Source organism: Lissotriton helveticus, chromosome 4_1 (assembly GCF_964261635.1).
Source record: "Lissotriton helveticus chromosome 4_1, aLisHel1.1, whole genome shotgun sequence".
Classification (NCBI taxonomy): domain Eukaryota; kingdom Metazoa; phylum Chordata; class Amphibia; order Caudata; family Salamandridae; genus Lissotriton; species Lissotriton helveticus.
This window is the reverse complement of record NC_136063.1, coordinates 461,435,080-461,449,296: the sequence shown is the minus strand read 5'-3', so window position 1 is coordinate 461,449,296 and position 14,217 is coordinate 461,435,080.

The following is a 14,217-nucleotide window of genomic DNA, read 5'->3' as shown; positions in this document are numbered from 1 at the left end:
ATATTTTTGTTGTTTTATATTTTTTTTGTATTTTTTGAACATTTTTTGTTTTTTTTGTATTTTTTGAACGATTTTATATTTTTTTGGGGTTTTTTTGGGGGGGGGGAACAACAAAAAACAGGCGTTGAAAAGGGCTCAACAGGAGCAAAAAAAAATTACTGGGGGCGGTTAGGGCAATTATGATTGTCATAAGCCAGGTTGATGGCATTAATACTCATGTTACCACATGATATCAACGCACCACAGTGCATACAAGTATGTTTCATGTGCCCAAAATTCTCTTGGATGTTTGGCACAGTTTCCCGTGCCTCTGCTGGTGTCAATGATATTGACGATGTTGACCTGGCCACAGGAGTTGCTGTTGGGTTTTGTTCCATATCCCGTATTTCCGCCCGGCTGTAATTAAGTGGATGCTTCCTGGTCATGTGCCGATGCATGGTATAGTTCCCATAGCTATACTTTTTATCAGTCCCTCTTGATAATTTCTCTTTGCAGATGAGGCAGGTCACATACCTCGCATTCACTTTCTTTTGCCCTGGAGGGATTGAATAAAACTGCCAGATGAAACTGGCTTTCCTATGGGAAACCCGGGGCACCTCTTCCAAGAACTGTGGTTCTTCTCCCTCCTCTTCCTCCATTTCTTCCTCTTCCTCCTCAGTGTTGGTCATCACCTGGGGAGGTGGTCCTCTCTTCCCATGAGGAGGTGGAGGTGGTGGTGGGGGTCCACCAGCTGAAGCAACTACTGAAGCCATTTCTGATATACTAATGAAGGTCTTCCTCTCACAATGATGAAAGTCAGAGTGAGGAAAGAAGGAGGGGTTTTCATCATTTGGGAAAAACAATACTTCTCAACCAATGAAAAGTGTTATTTTTAGGTCACCTGACCTAGCCTTCCATAATTATGAAACTAAAAGTGAAATGAACCAATGAAAAGCTTTATTAACAAGTCACATGACTCTAACTTTCATGTTACGCGCTGCGGAACGCTCCCCGGTTAGCTTCCGGTTCGCTGCGCTTCGCGCCTCGGTCCGCGCCCGGGGACACTTCCGGGTGCGCTAACGCAGTACGTCACAAGACGCATTTCGCGGCAACGCGATACGTCGCGCTTTCGCGCCGCGGATCGCTTCCGGGGAGTTGCGTTTCGCGCCTCGGTCCGCGCCCCGGGGCACTTCCGGGTGCGCTAACGCAGTACGTCATAAGACGCATTACGCGGCAACGCGATACCGTAACTATGTTGATTTGTTACCGGTTCGCGGACCGGATCGCGGAATCGAATTGAGCTAACGGGAAGCTTCCCGGTTCGCGGACCGGGAGCGAAACAAAAAAAATATTTAAAAAAAATTATTAATAAACATATAAAATATATTTTTGGATTTAAAGAAGAATACATTTTACAGCTGTAGATATTAGCTTTTAAAAAACCAATGAAATTCACTGAAAAAACCATAGGTTATAGACCATATATAGTTAGGAATTAGCATTTACAAAACCTTGAACATTCACTGAAAAAACCATAGGTTATAGACCATATATAGTTAGGAATTAGCTTTTAAAAAACCTTATTTTACTCACACAAAACCATTGAAATTCCATATATAGTTAGTTGCACTAACTATATATCGCGCACCCGCAATCCACTGCTGATCATGTCACATATTACATCATTCATGACATGGTCAGTGACATCACTGATGACATCACTGATGACATCTCAAATGACATCACTGATGACATCACTGATGACATCTCAAATGACATCACTGATGACATCACTGATGACATCTCATTTGACATTACTGATCACATCACTGATGACATCATTCATGTGATAATACAATGAACCTCTTCAGACTCTAATATAACCTTAGATACACTCAGTGTAAACACAGACTCACAGATTGTCACTCATCCATGAAGTTACACACACACCTAGTCAGTCATGCAAACAATCAATCACACCTCCATTTCCTTAACTATACAGTTAAACACACCTTACTTATTCAAACATATGCTAAAACATATTTACTCACTTATACAATCCTGGATACAAGTTCACAATGATCCATACAGCCACTCACACATTCACTGGCTCTTATGCACAGTTATTTATATATGTCAACTCTCACATGTACTGTATTTTACATATGTACTTACTTTGACATGTAGCACTGAGATATCTATTCACTCACCAATACAGTCATGCACACAGTCAACCGCCCATACAGCTGTTTCCACATGCACTTTTGAACCCATACATCTATGCAGAGAGTCATACACCTCCCAGCCACCCATACACACTCTCAGTCTCCCATACAAATACTTGGGCAACCAATCAATAACCCATATAGTTAATCATATAGCTACTGATCAACACATGCAGCAGTTTACAGAACAACAGACATAATGATGCACAAATTAAGACAGTTTAGTCACTAACCCATGCACTCAGTGAGACACATTTAATCACTCACTCATACAGTCAGTCATGCACCTACTAAATCCTTTGTTCAGACACTTCTACATCCACTCATTCTTCAATATGTAAGACATATTTTAACTTTACAGAAACATACAGTCACTGGATGTTGTCATCAGTGATGTCATCAGTGATGTCATTTGAGATGTCATCAGTGATGTCATCAGTGATGTCATTTGAGATGTCATCAGTGATGTCATCAGTGATGTCACTGACCATGTCATGAATGATGTAATATGTGACATGATCAGCAGTGGATTGCGGGTGCGCGATATATAGTTAGTGCAACTAACTATATATGGAATTTCAATGGTTTTGTGTGAGTAAAATAAGGTTTTTTAAATGCTAATTCCTAACTATATATGGTCTATAACCTATGGTTTTTTCAGTGAATTTTCAAGGTTTTGTAAATGCTAATTCCTAACTATATATGGTCTATAACCTATGGTTTTTTCAGTGAATATATATATATATAAAATATATATATATATATATATATATATATATTCACTGAAAAAACCATAGGTTTCAGGAGCTATATAGTTAGGAATTAGTTTTAAAAAAACCTTTGAAATTCACTCAAAAAACTATAAGTTTTAGTGGTGTTATAGTTAGCTGGACATTTTACTCATACAAAACCAATGAAATTGCTCCTATATAGTTAGTTATACTAACTATATTTCGCGCACCCGCAATCCACTGCTGATGATGTCACATATTAGATCATTCATGACATGGTCAGTGACATCACTGATGACATCTCAAATGACATCACTGATGACGTCACTGATGACATCATCCAGTGAATGTGGTTTGCTTCGTTATTTAAATATGCATTATATATATATATAGCAATTTACATTGAAGAATGAGTGGATATATATAAATAAATATTTGGATGGAGGATTTAGTAGCAGTGTAATTGACTGTTTACTTGACCAATTTATAATGTCTCACTAAATATAGTGGATAGTGACTAAACTGTGAGAATATCTGTATCACTTTGTCAGTTGTTGTGTAAACTGATTCTACAGTTGGTTACTAGCTATGTGAAAGTCTATATTAGTTATTGATTAGTTAACTGACTATTTGTATGGGAGTGTGAAAGTGTGTGTGGTTCGGTGGGGGGGTGTGTGACTGTCCAAAGATGTGTGAATAGTTGATTCAGTAGATATGTGAAGTTAAAACTACATGTTCTAACAGTTTGGGTGAGGGAATCTCTTTATGGGTGTGGTGATGAGCAAATATATTTCTCAAAGGTACAGGTCCAATAAACTAGAAAATTGATTGTGTGAGTGACTGTATGGATAACTGTATACTTGTAATAATGATTTTATAATTCACTAAGTATGACTTACTATCTAAATGAATAGAAGAAGTAGTGTTTGTATAAGTGTTTTGCTAAGTAAATATGTAAGTATGATCCATTGTTTGCATAAGTGAGTAGGATGACTTCATATGTGAATAGGATGCGTGCTGTTGTTTAATGTCGATATAGATGTATAAGTATTTTTGATAGTGTTCTATTGTTCATTGACAGCATGTATGAGTGAATCCATAGGTAAGTGATTAGATGTGTGTATACATCTATGAATCACTGAGTGGATTTTTAGATACTTGTATTGCTGTGACAATGGATTTAAATATGATACTCTGTATTTTACAAACAGTGATGAAAAATTGTAATAGTGTATGAAAAGGTGTATGTGATTGTCACGTGGATGATGTCATCAGTGATGCCATCAGTGATGTCATTTGAGATGTCATCAGTGATGTCACTGACCATGGCATGAATGATCTAATATGTGACATCATCAGCAGTGGATTGCTGGTGCGCGAAATATAGTTAGTACAACTAACTATATAGGAGCAATTTCATTGGTTTTGTATGAGTAAAATGTCCAGCTAACTATAACACCACTAAAACTTATAGTTTTTTGAGTGAATTTCAAAGGTTTTTTAAAAACGAATTCCTAACTATATAACTCCTGAAACCTATGCTTTTTTCAGTGAATTTCAAAGGTTTTTTTAAATGCTAATTCCTAACTATATAAGGCCTGAAACCTATGGTTTTTTCAGTGAATTTCAAAGGTTTTTTAAATGCTGATTCCTAACTATATAAGGCCTGAAACCTATGGTTTTTTCAGTGAATTTCAAAGGTTTTTTAAATGCTAATTCCTAACTATATAAGGCCTGAAACCTATGGTTTTTTCAGTGAATTTCAAAGGTTTTTTAAATGCTAATTCCTAACTATATAAGGCCTGAAACCTATGGTTTTTTCAGTGTTTTTAAAAAAAATAATTGATTGGTTAACTGGCTTATTAAGTCTATCTTAGTGAATACATATATTAGCGAGTAATGTTTAAATATTTAAATATATGCATGAGTGATGTAATATGTGACGTCATCAGAGGTGCATTGCAGACGTTCAAGTTATAGTGAGTCCAACTAACTATAACGTGTGAATTTCAATGGTTTTATGCGAGTAAAATTTCCAGCTAACTATAACTGGTGTGAAACCTATGGTTTTTTCAGTGAATTTCAAAGGTTTTTTAAATGCTAATTCCTAACTATAACTGGTGTGTAACCTATGGTTTTTTCAGTGAATATATATATATATATAAAATTTCTATAGCAAAATGAAACACCTCATTTTGTTCCTTTTCAAATTAAATGTATTAAGTGTTACCACTTTATTCCAATCAAGATGACTTCAGGTGTGCCATACTTTTGTCATAAGTAAGACTGTTAGCGCTCTAGTTGTTCTTTAGAACACTCTGGGACATTCTGTCATTGGGATATAGTTGGGCTACATCTGGCTGATATTTGGGCTACATTTGGGCTCTTTTGTCTCTGGTGGCCATCTTGGGAGACTGCATATCAGAATTGTTTTAATGAAATATAAGAGGATTTGAGAAGTCACTCAAAATGTGCCCTAATTTTTCTTTCTTCAGCACTAATCATAATTTCTATGGCAAAATGAACCCCCTCATTTTGTTCCTTTGCAAATTAAATGTTTTAAGTGTTAACACTTTATTCCAATCAAGATGACTTCAGGTGTGCCATACTTTTGTTATAAGTAAGACTGTTAGCGCTCTAGTTGTTCATTAGAACACTCTGGGACATTCTGTCATTGGGCTATAGTTGGGCTACATCTGGCTGATATTTGGGCTACATTTGTTTTTTTTTGTTTCTGGTGGCCATCTTTGGGCTACATTGGGCTACATTGGGCTACATTGGGCTACATTTGGGCTCTAACATATATATAGCCCAATGTAGCCCAATAGATATTTTTTCAAAGTTAATTTTCGTAAAAACCACTGGAGCACACATCTTGAGACATAGCAAAGGCACATCGGGCTACCAGTCCCTACAATTTTGCCAAGTTTGGTGGGAAACCATTCAGCCGTTCGGGCTAAAAGTGAGTCCAACCGCCCTATGGAAATGCACATGGGGAAAACACGTTTTGGACCCCCCTTTTATCTCGGCCCCCGCTTGATGAATCCCCCCCAAACTCTCAGGGAAAGAGCAGAGCGCCGCGAGGCAAAGTTAAGTAAAATTTCAGGAAGGTTCCTCAACCGGCGCCAAAGTTATTCCCAATAGAATGTTGTGATTTCCCTATGGAAAACAATCCTAACTATATATACCTACTGGCTATCGCCAGTAGGTAATATATATATATATATTACCTACTGGCGGTCGCCAGTAGGTAGTTATAGTTAGGACCTAGTTTCCATAGGAAATCTGCAACCTTCTATTGGGAATAACTTTGGCGCCGGTTGATGAATCTTCGCGAATTTCTCAAAGAAGATGGCCCGCTCCACTCCTTCCCTGAAAGTTTTGGGGGGATTCGACAAGTGGGGGCTGAGAAAAAAGGGGGGTCCCAAAATGTGTTTTCCCCATGTTATTTTCCATAGGACGATTAGACGCGGCTACAGCCCGAACGGCTGAACGGAATTATAAGAAATTTGACAAAATGGTAGAGTCTGATTCGCAAATCACGCTTTTGCTCAAATGGTGAAAATCCATCTAGTAGTTCCTGAGAAAATCAAAAGAAGAAATATACATATCTATAAGGGCGCACCATGTACGCACCCGTGCATGCACCGTACGCGAATCGGGTGTGCACGAGCGGAATTCTGATTTGCTGTTAGACGTCTGTGAACATTCCAATCGGTGGAAACCAGGAAGTGTTGGCCGCCATTTTGTCACTCCGAGGCAGAAGAGAGCCCAAAACAAAAGTGGAGTACATGAAAAGGGGGCAGGGTAGAGACTCCCTGACCCCCTAGGCCTTCTCAGGGGGTCGCTGAAGGACCCCGAAGGCCCCAAAAAATTAAAAAAAAAAAAAATTTAAATCACGGGGTGCGCGCACGTTTCATGCACCCCTGAGGCAGAAGAGAGTCAAAAACAAAAGTGGAGAACGTGAAAAGGGGGCAGGGTAGAGAATTCCTGACCCCCTAGGCCTTCTCAGGGGGTCCCTGAAAGACCCCAAAGGGCAAAAAAACATTTTTAAAAAAAATAAAAAAATATTCGCAAGGTGCGCGCACGTTGCTTGCACCCTCGAGGCAGAAGTGAGTCAAAAACAAAAGTTGAGAATGTGAAAAGGGGGCAGGGTGTTTGCCTGTATTAGAAACAGACTTATTCACATGTTTCCTTGCTTTCTCAATCTGTGGACAATATTGGTTGGACCAGTTCCATTTTTCCCTTTGGCATATATTAGAATATACAAAGGCAGTTTATGGAAAAAGTGACATCAATTGCCCAAAGGTGTCCATTAAATGCATTTCCAGACCTAGCCCAGTCAAAGTGCCTAGGTCATTGCCACCACAGTGCACAATTATGAGGTCAGGGTGTGGGAGATGCAAAACGGATTTTACCAATGGCATCAATTGGTGACATCTTAATCCTCTCTGGCCAATCCATATAATATCCACATTTGCTAAATCAAGGTTAAGAAAGCATCTATTTGCTGCATACCTTTCACTCCAGAAAATATAGCTGTGTCCTACAATCCAAACTCTAAGCATCTTGAAGGGAGATCTGGTTGTACTCAGATGGGCTCTGGAAATGAAATGACAGTTTGAAAAGTAGGAGTTTAGGAAAGAATGTGGATGAGATTCAGTGTACTTGAAAAAAAAGAAATGATTGGTGGTTTCTGGAAATTCAACATTGAAAACTAGGGTGCATGCTACTGTTGTTCTTTAAGGAGAAATGCTAATGGTTGAGAAAAAGTCATTGAAAGGAACATTGCACAGGATAAGCTGGTGTATTGAAAAGTCAAACACCCTTGGTTTTGTTTGCAGATGAACTTTTCACCTGTGTGTTCAGTTAGGTGTTCTATGGAGTGTTACCATGGTAACAGGCAGAGAGAGAAGTGGGGGAAGGTTGAATATTATGTGAAATTGAAAGTGTTGCAATGTAGAACCAATTAAAATGGTAGTTTGGTGTTGAATTCCTGTGGGAAGATATTTCATTGGTTATCTACAAGAATATGTGTGTAAAATGAAAGGGAATCTATGTCATTCTATGGTTCCAGTGACTGGTGCACAATTCAGAGATTATGCTTAAGAAAATCTGGTGTGTGATTGACACTGTTCTAAAACTACAAAAGCATTTTTAAAGGTGAGTTGTTAATTTGTAAGGGGATCTATGTTGTGCACTTTAAGTTAATAAGAAAAATGTGTTCTAATGTGGAAGCAGGAGTTTATTTCATAGAGTCTGATTCTGAATTTGTCTGCTTTGGGAAAAACATTGTGATAGTTGCATTTGGTATGTTAATGTGTTTGAGGAGATATTTTTTCGCAGTACAGTGCTATTGTTAAAAATGTGTATATGAAGTGGTCTAACCACTTACACACTTGTATATCAGGGTTAGAATTCTCAGATAGTCTCTTTGAAGTCTAGTAAACATTCTGGGTGTGCTGCACAAATGCCATAGAAAATCTTTTAGTAGCATGTGGCAGAATAATTTGCTTTGTTGATGTATTTAAAAATATGGGAATACATGTTTTCATGGAGTGAGTCAGGCTTAATACAGTGTCTGTTTTAGGGCTTAGAGCAGTGCAGTAGTGTTGAAAGAGTTTAGCAGGTTTTGCTAGGGATGGTGTTTCGGGCTTTAGGACAGTCCAGTGGTGTTCAGGCAGTGGAGGGGGTCAAGGTGGGACTGATATTTCTGAGTTTAGAGCAATGCAGTTGTGTTTGGGCAGTGTATGGTATCATGCAAGGGCTAGGACTATAAAGCACTGCATGTCCTAAAGCCTGACTCACTCCATGAGTACATGTATTCCCATAGTAAATATTTTACTAAATTGCAAGGGATACTGTCATTTGTCTAAGACCACACTGTGAGTCAGTATTCATTTTAGAAAATTGTGGCAGTTTGCTTAGTTGATGTGTTTAAAAATATGGGACTACATGTACTCATGGAGTGAGTCAGGCTTTAGGACATGCAGTGCTTTATAGTCCTAGCCCTTGCATGATACCATACACTGCTCAAACACAACTGCATTGCTCTACACTTAGAAACATCAGTCCCACTTTGACCCCCTACACTGCCTGAACACTACTGCACTGTCCTAAACCCTGAAATCTCAACTGCATTGCTCTAAACTCAGAAATATCAGTCCCACCTTGACCCCGTACACTGCCTGAACACCACTGTTCTGTCTTAAAGCCTGAAACATCATCCTTAGCAAAACCTGCTAAACTCTTTCAACACTACTGCACTGCTGTAAACCCTGAAACATCACTCCCAGCAAGACCCTCTTTCACTGTAGTAATCATTTTACGGAATTGCAAGGGACACTGTCATGTGTCTAAGATCACACTGTGAGTTAGTATTCATTTAAAAAAATTGTGGCAGAATAATTGGCTTAGTTGATGTGTTTAAAAATATGGGAATACATGTACTCATGAAGTGAGCCAGGCTTTAGGGCATGTAGTGCTAGAAAGTCCTATGCAGCATGTGTGTCAGGCCTCTTAATTTCCAAATAGTCTCCATGCTGTGTAATAAAGATCCTGGGTGTGCTGTAGAAATGCCAAAGCAACTCTCTCCGTAGCATGTAGTAATCATTTCAGTGAATTTTCATTTCTACATTCTCAGTCCCACCTTGACCCCTTATACTGCCTGAACACCACTGCACTGTCCTAAACCCTGAAACACCATCCCTAGCAAAACCTGCTAAACTCTTTCAACACTACTGCACTGCTTTAAAGCCTGAAACAGCCCTCCCAGCAAGACCCTCTTTCACTGTAGTAATCATCTTTCTGAATTGCAAGGGATACCGTCATGTGTCTAAGATCACAGTGTGAGTTAGTATTCATTTTAGAAAATTGTGGCAGCATAATTAGCTTAGTTGATGTGTTTACAAATATGGGAATACATGTACTCATGGAGTGAGTCAGGCTTTAGCACATGTAGTGCTAGAAAGTTCTATTCAGCATGTGTGTCAGGCCTCTTAATTCCCAAATATTCTCCATGGTGTGTAATAGAGATCCTGGGTGTGCTGTAGAAATGCCATAGCAACTCTCTCTGTAGCAAGTCGTAGTCATTTCAGAGAATTTTCATTTCTACATTCTCAGTCCCACCTTCACCCCTACACTGGCTGAACAGCACTGCACTGTCCTAAACCCTGAAACACCATCCCTAGCAAAACCTCCTAAACTCTTTCAACACTACTGCACTGCTTTAAATCCAGAATCACCATCCTCAGCGAATGCCCTTATAATGTTGAAACACCACTGCACTGCCCTATTCCCTGAAACAGCACTCCCTGCATGATTTCCTACAGTGCCCGAACACTGCTGCTGTGCCTTAAATTCTGAAAGAACACCTCCTGCTATACCCCCTACACTGGGTGAATACTAGTGTAGTTTTCTAAACCCTGAAACAGCACTCCCAGCAAGACCCCCTTTCACTGTAGTAATCATTTTACTGAATTGCAAGGGATACTGCCATGTGTCTAAGATCACACTGTGAGTTAGTATTCATTTCAAAAAATTGTGGCAGAATAATTTGCTTACTTGATGTGTTTAAAAATATGGGAATACATGTACTCATGGAGCGAGTCAGGCTTTAGGACATGTAGTGCTAGAAATTCCTATGTAGCATGTGTGTCAGGCCTCTTAATTCCCAAATATTCTCCATGATGTGTAATAAATATCCTGGGTGTGCTGCACAAATGCCATAGAAAATCTTTCAGTAGCACTTAGTTATCATTACAGTGAATTGCAACGGATATTTTGATTTGTCTAGAAACAGAATGTGAGTCAGTGTGTTTTTGGGAATATTGTGAGAGAATCACTTGCTCGATGCATGTGTTTGCAGACATGGGAATACATGTACTCATGGAGTGAGTCAGGCTTTAGGACATGCAGTGCTTTATACTCCTAGCCCTTACATGATACCATACACTGCCCAAGCACAACTGCATTGCTCTAAACTCAGAAATATCAGTCCCACCTTGACCCCCTACAGTGCCTGAACACCACTGCACTGTACTAAACCCTAAAATACCAGCCCTAGCAAAACCTGCTAAACTCTTTCAACACTACTGCACTGCTGTAAACCCTGAAACATCATTTTCAGCAAATGCCCCTATAATGTTCAATCACCACTGCACTGCACACTCCCTGCATGGTCTCCTACACTGCCTGAACACTGCTGCTGTGCCTTAAAATTACTTATGGAGTGAACCAGACTTTACAACATATACCGCTATATGTATCAACAAACCATTTTGCATTTCCTAAATAGCGAATTTTAAGGAATCGCTATTTAGGAAATGCAAAATGGTATGTATGTACAAAATCGCTTTCCAATAGCGATTCCTTAGCATTCCTTAATTTGAGATTAGCAAATTGTCAATCGCAAATTACCCCTTCATTTCCATGGGCCAGGAGGCCCATAGGAATGAAAGTGCAATTTGCAATTAGCACTTTGCTGATCGCAAATTAGGGATGTTTCCAAGGGTGCAGGGGTGTCTCAAGAACACCCTGCTGCACCCCTGAAAAAGACATTTAGGGGCATATGGCGCACATACATGCCCTAAGGGCATGTATGGGCGTCATATGGCACCTTTGGTTTTTATCAAAAAAGATTTTTGATAAGAATTCGCAAATTACCACCAACTAGAAGTTGGTGGTAATTTGCTACTCCTTAATGGCATTTTTTGCATTTTATTTGTTTGATACATTGCATTTAAGGAATCGCAAAATTTGCAATTCCTTAAGTGCAATCGCAAAATAAGGATTAGCAAATTTTGCTAATCCTTATTTTGCATCAAACTTGTTTGATACATTCCATTTGTCTATTTAGCATTCGCAAAGGCCGAAATTCGCAGAATTTCGGCCTTTGCGAATGCTAAATAGCTTGATACATATAGCGGATAGTGCTTCTAATTGCTATGTATGCTAGTAGTGGTCTACAACTGTAAAAAAAAAATAACATGTTTTTTTCTTCACAACAGATTTTAATTATCTACAGAAAGAAAAAACAATATGCCGTCAAAGAGTGAGAAAAGAAAAAGATATAAACAGGCTTACTTTTCCAAGAAAAAAGAAGTACAAGATTTATCTAAACAGCAATGTGTGGAAAAAACAAAGAAAGCTCTGGTAAGTCAACAAAGGATTTCACACAAACTAAAAAAAGTGTGGAGAATCAGGGAAAAAATATATATCTGTAACTACAAAAAAAACAGACAAAAAGAAAAATGATGGAAAACTATGTGGTAAAGATATTGTGTATAGTAATAGATGAAAAAATTAGTTTGTTGAAATTCGCAAGCGAATGTTTTGTAACAGAGTTGTTTTAACTTTATTAAAAAATATAAAGAATTGTAAAAGAAAAACAGCTTTTTATAAGAAAAAAAACATATAGAGACAATTGTTGAGAAGGCTTATGAATTTAAAAAAAGTTGTTCCTTTTAGTAATCAGTAGGATTCGAACACTAGATAAGCCAATCAATGATATGAAGGCCAAAAGTAAGTGGAAAAGACTAATTAATAGAACAAATTTTTGTAATGCATTTTCTGGAGAATGGAAACATAGTTTAAGTTGTGAGCCGTTTTTTAATGAAGAGAGTTACCTTCAGAGTAATGATTTGTTGCATGCAGTTGACACCAGTGGTCGAGCTTATGAGGTTAAGAATGGTTGTCCAATTGAAAAAGAGAAAATTGTCCCTAGAAATGCAGAAGAGGTGTTAGCTGATGAAGTTTTAGGGAGACGTCCTAAGGCTCCAGTGTACACTTGGAATTGTAGTAGTATTTGTAGTGTACGACAGGAGTCAATAGATTTTTTTTCGTAATTTCTTACGTAAGTATAGTAAGAAAAGTGTTAAACAAAAGATTAAGATGTTGCAAGAATTAGATCCTTGCAAGTGAGAGAAAAAATGGGTTTGCAAGGTCATTCTCTGGCGTGTCTTTCTAAAAAAGTATGTCAGAGTGTTTTTCACCATTTCAGGATGTTAGCAGTACATCATACTAAAATAGGAAAATTAGTGAGAAGGTTGTATTATGCAAAAAGTCGAACACTGATGTTAAAAAAAGTTAAACAGTGCTCTTTTGCATGGATCTGTATTAGATGTAATCAACATTTGTGAAGAAATTGAGGTTAGTTACTTTGGTCCTGAAGAAGACAGTACAGAAACAGATACATTAATAGAAGGAAATGTGGAAGAAATTGTACAGAATTTTAGTACACAAACTTTTGAGCAAGAAATTACAAGGTTTAGGGTCATTTCAGGTGAAAGGCCAAACTTTTCTTGTATTTGTTGTAGACAAATTCATTATAAAAATCAGACCAGGTTAGTTGATCTATATTTAAAAAGTGAAAAGGAGAATAATACTGAGTGGAAGGAATTTGCAACTTATTTGTTGGTAGAGAATTGTTTTGATTTGGGTTCTGATCAACGTATTTGTAAATATTGTTATAACAAATTAAATGAAAACAAAATGCCTGCTAGAGCTGTACATAATAATCTTGAGTTGGTAAATATTCCTTCTGAACTGATGGATTTAAATACTTATGAGTCTATTCTTATTCAATGTGTGCATCCATATCAGGCTATTGTTCGTATGGAGCCTAAGACAGGGAAATTGCCTCCTTCAGATTTACAGGGTGGATTAAAGGGAAGAGTTGTATATTTGCCTCTAGATTTAAAGAAAAATATTAAAACAATTGGTGTAGAAAATGTGGAAGAGGAACCTCTAGTTATTCTAGTTAATGGTGTTCCTACGAAGAGTAAAAAAATCTGGCAAGAATTAGTGGATGTTAGGAAAGTGAAAAAGGCAACGTTGTATTTGGTAAACAATAATCAATACTATAAAAATGTATATGTAGGAGAAGAGGAAACAACTGTAGAAGAGGACAGTGATTTGTCAACTGCACAAATTGAAAAAGTGCATGTGTGCAGAACTGAAGAAATTTATGAACATTATAGTGTGCATCCACTTCACTCTAAAGAAGTGATGGGGAATACTATTGAGTTATTCCAAATGAAAGAAGCAAAAGGAAGTCCCATTCGTGTATGGGAAAAAAGTTTGGAAGCTCATTGTTTCCCTCAGTTATTTCCAACAGGCAAAGGTGGACGATATGATGAACGACCTGTGCAGATTCCTGCATCTGAATACCGGACATCAAGATTATATGCAGAAGATCCAAGGTTTCGCCAATGTATTCCATATTTGTTTCATCTCCTGTTTGAGAGTGACTTGTCTGGACTTTCTTATGCAGTGAACCATAT